Genomic DNA, 11,539 nt, shown 5'->3' on the forward strand with positions numbered 1-11,539 from the left:
GTCTCTCAGTCCCCTCTCTCTCTCTCTCAGGGAGATATCTGTACACTGACTGGTGTCTCTCAGTCCCCTCTCTCTCTCTCAGGGAGATATCTGTACACTGACTGGTGTCTCTCAGTCCCCCCTCTCTCTCTCAGGGAGATATCTGTACACTGACTGGTGTCTCTCAGTCCCCTCTCTCTCAGGGAGATATCTGTACACTGACTGGTGTCTCTCAGTCCCCTCTCTCTCAGGGTGATATCTGTACACTGACTGGTGTCTCTCAGTCCCCCCTCTCTCTCTCTCAGGGAGATATCTGTACACTGACTGGTGTCTCTCAGTCCCCTCTCTCTCTCTCAGGGAGATATCTGTACACTGACTGGTGTCTCTCAGTCCCCCTCTCTCTCTCAGGGAGATATCTGTACACTGACTGGTGTCTCTCAGTCCCCTCTCTCTCTCTCTCAGGGAGATATCTGTACACTGACTGGTGTCTCTCAGTCCCCCCTCTCTCTCTCAGGGAGATATCTGTACACTGACTGGTGTCTCTCAGTCCCCCCTCTCTCTCAGGGAGATATCTGTACACTGACTGGTGTCTCTCAGTCCTCTCTCTCTCTCTCTCTCAGGGAGATATCTGTACACTGACTGGTGTCTCTCAGTCCCCTCTCTCTCTCTCTCTCAGGGAGATATCTGTACACTGACTGGTGTCTCTCAGTCCCCTCTCTCTCTCTCAGGGAGATATCTGTACACTGACTGGTGTCTCTCAGTCCCCCCTCTCTCTCTCAGGGAGATATCTGTACACTGACTGGTGTCTCTCAGTCCCCTCTCTCTCAGGGAGATATCTGTACACTGACTGGTGTCTCTCAGTCCCCTCTCTCTCAGGGTGATATCTGTACACTGACTGGTGTCTCTCAGTCCCCTCTCTCTCTCTCTCAGGGAGATATCTGTACACTGACTGGTGTCTCTCAGTCCCCTCTCTCTCAGGGAGATATCTGTACACTGACTGGTGTCTCTCAGTCCCCTCTCTCTCAGGGTGATATCTGTACACTGACTGGTGTCTCTCAGTCCCCTCTCTCTCAGGGAGATATCTGTACACTGACTGGTGTCTCTCAGTCCCCTCTCTCTCAGGGTGATATCTGTACACTGACTGGTGTCTCTCAGTCCCCTCTCTCACACAGGGAGATATCTGTACACTGACTGGTGTCTCTCAGTCCCCTCTCTCTCTCTCAGGGAGATATCTGTACACTGACTGGTGTCTCTCAGTCCCCTCTCTCTCAGGGAGATATCTGTACACTGACTGGTGTCTCTCAGTCCCCTCTCTCTCTCTCTCAGGGAGATATCTGTACACTGACTGGTGTCTCTCAGTCCCCCCTCTCTCTCTCTCAGGGAGATATCTGTACACTGACTGGTGTCTCTCAGTCCCCTCTCTCTCAGGGAGATATCTGTACACTGACTGGTGTCTCTCAGTCCCCCCTCTCTCTCTCAGGGAGATATCTGTACACTGACTGGTGTCTCTCAGTCCCCTCTCTCTCAGGGAGATATCTGTACACTGACTGGTGTCTCTCAGTCCCCTCTCTCTCAGGGAGATATCTGTACACTGACTGGTGTCTCTCTTATTTGTGTCTTTGTACTTCTTCCACGTGTGTGTTGGACTGGGAAATCGCCCCGTGAACTTTGACCAGGCATATGCTTTTGAACTGCTTTCAAATGCTTTTGTAGAAACACCTTGTTTATTGAGTGCAATAAATCAACATGGATGAGCGAAAGCTACTTCTCCAGGGCTGATGAGTTGCTTCACGGGAGGGTCTGTCCTCGGGAGACTTCACGAGTAAGTCAGCGCACGTTGCTGCTTTGTCTCTGCATACCTGGAGCCTCCCATCGTCGCTCACAGACACAGAGGGGTAGAGGTGTCTCCACAACTCAGAAAGATTTGCCGGTTGCTTAGACAGTCGAGCAAGGTCAAATCCATTTCTACAAGCACTCAACCTCTGGCCATTTTTCCAACGTGAAGTTTTGCCAGAACAATAAGAACATTAGAAATAGGAGCAGGAGTCGGCCATCTAGCCCCTCGAGCCTGCCCCGCCATTCAATAAGATCATGGCTGATCTGAAGTGGATCAGTTCCACTTTCCCGCTCTCTCCCCATAACCCTTAATTCCCCTGTCCATCAGAAACCTACCTACCCGCGTCTTAAATATATTTAGCGAGGCAGCCTCCACCACTTCAACAGGCAGAGAATTCCAGAGATTCACCACCCTTTGAGTGAAGAAGTTCCTCCTCAACTCCGTTCTAAACCGCCCCCCCTTTATCTTGAGGCTGTGCCCTCTAGTCCTACTGTCCTTTCTGAGCGGGAAGAATCTCTCTACCTCTACAATATCCATCCCCTTCATTATCTTGTAAGTCTCTATAAGATCCCCCCTCATCCTTCTAAACTCCAACAAGTACTGACCCAGTCTATTTAGTCTCTCTTCATAGACCAACCCCGTCATCTCCGGTATCAGCCGAGTGAACCTCCTCTGCACTCCCTCCAAGGCCAAAATATCCTTGCCTAAGTGCGGCGACCAAAACTGCACACAGTACTCCAGCTACGGCCTCACCAATGCCCTACAGCTACAGCAAGACCTCCCTGCTTTTATATTCAATCCCCCTCGCTATAAAGGCCAGTATCCCATTTGGAACTTTTATTCATGGGATATGGGCATCACAGGGTGGGTAAAGCTAACGCATTCATTGTGTCCATCCCCAAATTGCACTTGAGAGAGTATTGGCGAGACACTCTCTCCAACGCAACTGAGTGTCTCGCTCAGCAGCAGTGGGGAACGGTTAAGAGTCAATCACATCAGCCCTGGGTCTGGATTAACGTGTAGGCCAGACCGGGTAAGGGCAGCAGGGTAGCGCACTGCTGCCTCACAGTGCCAGGGACCCGGGTTTGATTCCGGTCTCGGGTCACTGTCTGTGTGGAGTCTGCATAATCTCCGCCACCACCCGGCCCACGTTCCAAAGATGTGTAGGTTAGGTGGATTGGCCATGCTAAATTGCCCCCTAATGTCCAAAGATGTGTAGGTTAGCTGGATTGGCCATGCTAAATTGCCCCCTAATGTCCAAAGATGTGTAGGTTAGCTGGATTGGCCATGCTAAATTGCCCCTTAGCGTCCAAAGATGTGTAGGTTAGCTGGATTGGCCATGCTAAATTGCCCCTTAGTGTCCAAAGATGTGCAGGTTGGGTGGATTGGCTATGCTAAATTGCCCCTTAGTGTCCAAAGATGTGTGGGTTAGGTGGATTGGCCATGCTAAATTGTCCCTTAGTGTCCAAAGATGTGCAGGTTGGGTGGATTGGCCATGCTAAATTGCCCCTTAGTGTCCAAAGATGTGCAGGTTAGGTGGATTGGCCATGCTAAATTGCCCCCTAATGTCCAAAGATGTGCAGGTTGGGTGGATTGGCCATGCTAAATTGCCCCTTAGTGTCCAAAGATGTGCAGGTTAGGTGGATTGGCCATGCTAAATTGCCCCTTAGTGTCCAAAGATGTGTAGGTTGGGTGGATTGGCCATGCTAAATTGCCCCTTAGTGTCCAAAGATGTGCAGGTTAGCATGGCAAATCCCACTAACCCACACATCGAACATGGAACACTACAGCACAAACAGGCCCTTCGGCCCACAAGTTGCGCCAATCACATCCATACCTACCAAGCCATAGAACTATCTGTAACTCCCAATCCCATTAAATCCCATGTACTCGTCCAGAAGTCTTTCAAAAGACCCCAGTGAGTTCACCTCGACCACCACCGACGGCAGCCGATTCCACTCGCTCACCACCCTCTGAAACCAAGTAAGTGAAACCACATCTTTGGACACTAAGGGACAATTTAGCATGGCCAATCCACCTAACCTACACATCCTTGGAGACTAAGGGGTAATTTAGCATGGCCAATCCATCCAACATACACACCTTTGGACACTAAGGGACAATTTAGCATGGCCAATCTTTGGGTCGGTGGGTGGGGAGGCGGAGACACTCTGGGCGGAGACCCAACCATACTCAAAGGTAACACCAGTTTTGCCTTGTATTTTCTGGTCTGGGGGTGGGGAGAAGGGAGGGGATGGGGAGGTGTGGGGGTTGTAAGGGCAGGGTAGGGGTGGGGGGGGGGTGAGAGGTTTGGGGGGGCTGGTGTTGATGGAGTGGGTAGTGGATGGGAGATGTGGGGGTGGGAGGGGCAGAAGGACAAAATCCAAATGGAGAAAGCGTGGAGGAAGGTGTGCCCTTGGGAACGGAAAGATCCCCCTTTCGCTGCTCGTGAGGGCCTGGATGGACTCGTGGAGCCGGGTGGAAGGAGGGAGGCTATTTCGGTGCACCCTGAAACTTCACGGCCGCGTACAAAATGTCGCTGTCTGCTGGCGCGACGTTGTTCCTTGGCGAGGCATTTCCTTTGACCTGTAATGAGGCGTAGACGATACTTTCCAACCCTTGAGCCTGCCAGAGAAACGGAGCGGAGGGAGGAAGAGTTAAGGGGTGGTCTGACCGAGGCACGCACGACAGCGCAAGGTAGTGACCTCGGCAAGGCCCCAGGAGGCGGCCTTCGCTGAGTATGAGCTCCCTGATTGGGTCGTTATCTCAATTGGGGAGCTCATACTCAAGAAGCCAAACTCCAGGGCCTCGCTGAAGTCATTCCAGCCTGGAAGGTCAGGAGGAACATACAAGTTAGGAGCAGGAGTAGGCCACTTGGCCCCTTTAGCCTGCTACCCCTCCCTCAATAAGATTGTGGCTTCTCCGATTGTAACCTCAACCCCATATTCCTGCCGACCCCCCAATCACCTTTCAGCCCCAATGACCTTTCACCCTTGATAACCCTTCACCCCCCCGATGACCTTTCACCCTTGATAACCCTTCACCCCTGACAGTGTTCACCTCTCGAGGCGAGGAGACGTTTCTTCCCCCCGAGGGTGGCGAATGTGTGGAATTCACTACCCAGGAAGTCGTTGAGGCCAAAACGTTGTGTGATTTCAAGAAGGAATTAGATATCGCTCTTGGGGCTAGAAGGATGGAGGGATATGGGGGGGGTGGGAATCTGGATATTGAATTTGATGATCAGACATGATTGTAATGAGTGGAGGAGCGGGCTGGAAGGGCCAAATGGCCTCCTCGTGCTTCTAGTTTCTACGATTCTATGGCTAACCTCTCAAACCCTCCTTCATCAAGAAACCACCCATCTGACTCCAATTTGATTTGATTGATTATTGTCACATGTATTGGGAGACAGTGAAAAGTATTGTTTCTTGCGCGCCTTTCAGACAAAGCATACTGTTCATAGAGTGCACAGGGAACATGGAAAGGAGAGGTTGCAGAATGTAGTGTTACGGTTACAAATAGGGTGTAGTGTTACAGTCGTAGCTAGGGTGTCAAAAAGATGTGTAGGTTAGGTGGATTGGCCATGCTAAATTGCCCCTTAGTGTCCAAAGATGTGCAGGTTAGGTGGATTGGCCATGCTAAATTGTCCCTTAGTGTGCAAAGATGTGTAGGTTAGGTGGATTGGCCATGCTAAATTGTCCCTTAGTGTGCAAAGATGTGTAGGTTAGGTGGATTGGCCATGCTAAATTGCCCCTTAGTGTCGCAGGATGAGGAAGGTAAATGAGTGGGGTTACGGGATAGGGTGGGATTGTTTTCAGTGCAGGCTCGATGCGCTGTGGGGGTTTCTAGAGTCTAGAAACTGCTACCCGAGGAAAGGTCCCCAGAGTCGTCTTTCGAAGAGTTTGACCCAGCCCGGCCTCTGTCCTACTGAGAAACGGATTCGCCCTTGGTCTTTGATCTCTGTGGGATCTTGCTGTGCTTGGGTCGCCTGCCGAGTTTCCAGCAACCGGGGCTCTCGTTGAGTCGCCGAGGGAACGCGTTGCCTCCAGGCCAACGGGTAAAAGGTTGTCTCCGGGGCATGTTCCTTGGCCAAGAGTGGAACGAAACAGGGAAGTTGTGGCACAGTGGGGTGAGGGCAGGGTTAGATGTGTGTGTGTGGTTGGGCGGAGCGGGGGGGGAGGGGTGGGGAAGTTACTTTACTGGAAAATTGCTTCATTGCACCGGATGCCTGGAACTACCCATCACTTGCGACAGTGATGAGTCAGAGCTCCTAAGGGCGGCACGTTGGTCAGCACTGCTGCCTCACAACATTCTTTCCCAGGGTGGAAGGGGGGCACAGGTTTAAAGTGCGAGGGGCAAGGTTTAACGGTGTCACAGGTAAATAGGGTCGTAAAGAGTGCTTTTAGAACATGGGCCTTTATAAATCAAAGTATTGAGTATCAGAGTTACAGTGAGGTGGCGTAAGAGATGGGTGAGACTGAATTTAGAGTATTGTGTGCAGTTTTGGTCACCTAATTACATAAGAACATAAGAAATAGGAGCAGGAGTAGGCCATCTAGCCCTTCGAGCCTGCCCCGCCATTCAATAAGATCATGGCTGATCTGTTGTGGCTCAGTTCCACATTCCCGCCCTCTCCCCATAACCCTTAATCCCCTCTCTTATCAAAAACCCATCAACCCGCGTCTTAAAAATATTTAGCGAGGCAGCCTCCACCACTTCAACGGGCAGAGAATTCCAGAGATTCACCACCCTTTGAGTGAAGAAGTTCCTCCTCAACTCCGTTCTAAACCCCCCCCCAATCTTGAGGCTGTGCCCCCTAGTCCTACTGTCCTTTCTGAGCGGGAAGAGTCTCTCCACCTCTATCCTATCCATCCCATTCATCATCTTATACGTCTCAATGAGATCTCCCCTCATTCTTCTAAACTCTAACGAGTACAAGCCTAGTTTATTCAGCCTCTGAATAACATGCGAGCCTTGCATCGTCCTTTTAAGTGGAATGCACAAAGTTCCTAAAATGTTGCTTTTCTATTTTAAGACCAACAGGAAGGATATTAATGAAGTGCAGAGAAAGATGTTGCCGGGATTTGAGAAACTGAGTTACAGAGAGAGATTGAATAAGTTAGGACTTTATTCCCTGGAGCATAGAAGAATGAGGGGAGATCTGATAAAGGTTTGTAAGATTTTGATGGGTATAGATAGAGTGAATGCAAGCAGGCTTTCTCCACTGAGGCTAGGGGGAGAAAATAAACCAGAGGGTTAAGGGGGAAAAGTTTAAAGGGAATATTAGGGGAGAGGGGGGGTTCTTCACACAGAGAGCGGTGGGAATGAGCTGCCAGGTGTAAGCGGGCTCAGTTTTAACATTTAAGAAAAACTTGGGCAGGTACATGGATGAGAGGCGTGTGGGGGGATATGGTCCAGGTGCAGATCAGTGGGACTAGGCAGAAAAATGGTTCAGCACAGATGGGAAGGGCCAAATGGCCTGTTTCTGTGCTGTAATGTTCTGTGATTCTAAGTATGGGGCAAGTTTTTTACACAGAGGGTGGTGGGTGCCTGGAACTCATTGCCGGGGGAGGCAGTGGAAGCCGATACGATAGCGAGTTTTAAGGAGCCTCTTGTCAAATGTATGAATAGGATGGGGAATAGAGGGATACGGTCCCCGGGAGGGTAGGGGGGTTTAGTTCAGTCGGACAGCACGGTCAGTACAGGTTTGGAGGGCCGAATGGCCTGTTCCTGTGCTGTAATTTTCTTTGTTCTCTCGGATTATGGGAGTGTCACAAGTCGGTTTACATTAACACTGCAATGAAGTTACTGTGAAAACCCCCTCGTTGCCTCACTCCGGCGCCTGTTCGGGTAACACTGAGGGAGAATTTAGCACGGCCAATGCACCCTAACCTGCACGTCTTTGAGACTGTGGGAGGAAACCCACGCAGACACGGGGAGAATGTGCAGACTGTGGGAGGAAACCGGAGCACCCGGAGGAAACCCACGCAGACACGGGGAGAATGTGCAGACTGTGGGAGGAAACCGGAGCACCCGGAGGAAACCCACGCAGACACGGGGAGAACGTGCAGATTGCACACAGACAGTGACCCGAGCCGGGGATCGAACCCGGGTCCCTGGCGTGGTGAGGCAGCAGAGCTAGGCACCCCAAATGAAATGAAACCTCCCCCTTATCTGCTGATGCTCACGTCTACATCTCTAGAGCTAACCAGGTCTTACCTCATCAAAAGACTGGGTCTGATTGGGAGGATCTGAAATGAAAGAATGAAAGAACGTTAAACAGTGTTAAAATCTCACCTGCGCTTTCATACCCTCCCCTCGTCTCGCTGACTCCCAATCTCCCATCGCCCCACATTGCACCTTTCCACCAACCTCTTGAGCATCTCCCGATTTTAGTCGCTCTGCTATTGGTGACTGTTCTTCCAGCTCCGTGGGCGCACATTGGGGTAGTTTTCCCATCCCAGGAATCGGAGTGGACAAGGGGGCAGACCACAGAAAGGCCCGTTCACCTTGGGCGGAATTTTCAAGTCTCGGGTGGAGTGCGGGTCTCTCTGTTCTATTGCACGTGCGCGATAGCACCCCCCACTGTGAGCAGCTGGCTTTCTGGCTGGAATAGACTCTGTCTGCTCCCCCACCCCCTGCTGGGGTGGAAATCAGGCTTGAAGGGCCCATTCCCACTTAGGATGGCACAGTGGTTAGCACTGCTGCATCACAGCACCAGGGACCTGGGTTCGATTCCAGCCTTTGGTGACTGTGTGGAGTTTGCACTTACTCCCTATGTCTGCATGGGTTTCCTCTGGGCACTCCGGTTTCCTCCCACACTTCAAAGCTGTGCAGGTTAGGTGGATTGGCCATGCTAAATTGCCCCTTAGTGTCCAAAGATGTGCAGGTTTGGTAGATTGACAATGCTAAATTGTTCTTTCGTGTCCAAAGATGTGTAGGTTAGGTGGATCGGCCATGCTAAATTGCCCCTTAGTGTCCAAAGATGTGCAGGTTAGGTGGATTGGCCATGCTAAATTGCCCCTTAGTGTCCAAAGATGTGCAGGTTAGGTGGATTGGCCATGCTAAATTGTCCCTTAGTGTCCAAAGATGTGCAGGTTCGGGGGATTGGCCATGCTAAATTGCCCCTTAGTGTCCAAAGATGTGCAGGTTAGGTGGATTGGCCATGCTAAATTGTCCCTTAGTGTCCAAAGATGTGCAGGTTCGGGGGATTGGCCATGCTAAATTGCCATCTTAGTGTCCAAAGATGTGCGGGTTAGGTGGATTGGCCATGCTAAATTGCCCCTTAGTGTCAGGAGGATTAACAGGGTAAATATGTGGGGTTACGGGGATAGGGTCTGGGTGGGAGTGTTGTTGATGTGGGCTCAATGGGCTGAATGGACTCTTCCTGCACTGTGGGGAATCTATGATTCTTGTGTTTTTGTGTCACTGTTAGCGACTTTGTTCCAAATCAGGAAAATGCCTGAAGTCTTTTAAGTTAACCTGAGTTAGCTGACCAGTCTAACCATTGCAAGCGCTAGTAGGATATAAGGATACATTACAAGGCAGGGGGTACACAGAGAAACTTATCCTGCCTGGTGCCCTATACCCAAGTGATGCCATCTGCCATTCAACACTTGCACAGAACAGTGGGTCCAGTCGTATGGACAACCTTGGTGAAGGGTTACCAGCCGGACAGAGGAAGGAGAGTGGGTCACCGATAGGCTGGGGTTTCCAGGGCTTTGCCAGCCTGTTGCTATTCCGATGCCATACCAGTTGGTGCCCACAAATCAATGACTGGTGGACCCACACAACGCAACTGTTGCCACCCAATGCATTTAGCCACAGCACGAGCCATTATATTCTGCACAGTCAGGGTACCTGTTTGCTGAGCCTCGTTCCTGGAAGGAATGTCACTCAAACTGGGAGCGCTAGGAAAGAGAGAACTTAGAGAGTGAGTGCGTACACACGAAAGCATTGTGACACACCGTGCGTTCAGTCATATATACAGATCATACACCCGCAGTGCACTATCTTATTACATAATATATAGTGTTATACCCAGTGACACATATTATCTTATATAATATATACAATGTTATACCAAGTAACACACAGTGTATTATATAATGTATACAATGTTATACCCAGTGACACAGTGTATTATGTAATATATACAGTGTTATACCCAATAACACAGTATATTATATAATATATACAGTGTTATATCCAGTAACACACAGTATATTATATAATGTATACAATGTTATACCCAGTGACGCACAGTATTATATAATATATACAGTGTTATACCCAGTAACACACAGTGCATTATACAATATATAGTGTTATACCCATTAACACACATTATCTTATATAATATATACAATGTTATACCAAGTAACACACAGTGTATTATATAATGTATACAATGTTATACCCAGTGACACACAGTGTATTATGTAATATATACAGTGTTATACACAGTAACACACAGTGTATTATATAATATATGCAGTGTTATACCCAATAACACAGTATATTATATAATATATACAGTGTTATATCCAGTAAAACACTATTATATAATGTATACAGTGTTATACCCAGTAACACAATGTATTATAAAATATATAGTGTTATATCCAGTAACACAGTGTATTATATAATATATGCAGTGTTATACCCAGTAACACACAGTGTATTCTATAATGTATGCAGTGTTATACCCAGTGACACACAGGAGAGCCGGTGGATGTGGTCTGTCTTGATTTTCAGAAGGCATTTGACAAGGTACCTCACCAGAGGTTATTGCAGAAGGTCAGGGGGCATGGAGTTGGGGGTAGGGTGTTAGCGTGGATAGAGGATTGGTTGTCAAATAGGAGGCAGAGAGTGGGGGTCAATGGGTGCTATTCGGATTGGCGGTTGGTGACTAGTGGAGTGCCCCAGGGGGTCGGTGCTGAGGCCTCAGCTGTTTACCATTTATATAGATGATCTGGAGGAGGGAACCGAGTGTATGGTGTCGAAATTTGCTGATGACACCAAGATTGGTGGAACGGCAAATTGCGCGGAGGGTGTGGAGAGTCTGCAGAAGGATCTAGATAGGCTGGGCGAATGGGCCAGGAACTGGCAAATGGAATTTAATGTTGGCAAGTGTGAAGTTGTCCATTTTGGTAGGAATAATGGTAGGAAGGACTATTACTTACATGGCGAAAAACTGCAGCAGGCGACGGTGCAGAGAAACCTCAGGGTCCTTGTGCATGAGTCACAAAAACCCAGCTTGCAGGTGCAGCAGGTGGTCAGGAAGGCAAATGGGATGCTGGCCTTCATAGCGAGGGGGATTGAATATAAAAGTAGGGAGGTCTTGCTGCGGCTGTATAGGGCATTGGTGAGGCCGCAGCTGGAGTACTGTGTGCAGTTTTGGGCGCCGTACTTACGCAAGGATATTTTGGCCTTGGAGGGAGTGCAGAGGAGGTTTACTAGGCTGATGCCGGAGTTGAGGGGGTTGAGCTATGAGGAGAGGCTGAATAAACTAGGCTTGTACTCGTTAGAGTTTAGAAGAATGAGGGGAGATCTCATTGAGATGTATAAGATGATGAATGGGATGGATAGGATAGAGGTGGAGAGACTCTTCCCGCTCAGAAAGGATAGTAGGACTAGGGGGCACAGCCTCAAGATAAAGGGGGGACGGTTTAGAACGGAGTTGAGGAGGAACTTCTTCACTCAAAGGGTGGTGAATCTCTG

Source organism: Carcharhinus amblyrhynchos, unplaced genomic scaffold (assembly GCF_965287045.1).
Source record: "Carcharhinus amblyrhynchos unplaced genomic scaffold, sCarAmb.v2.hapA scaffold_753, whole genome shotgun sequence".
NCBI lineage: Eukaryota > Metazoa > Chordata > Chondrichthyes > Carcharhiniformes > Carcharhinidae > Carcharhinus > Carcharhinus amblyrhynchos.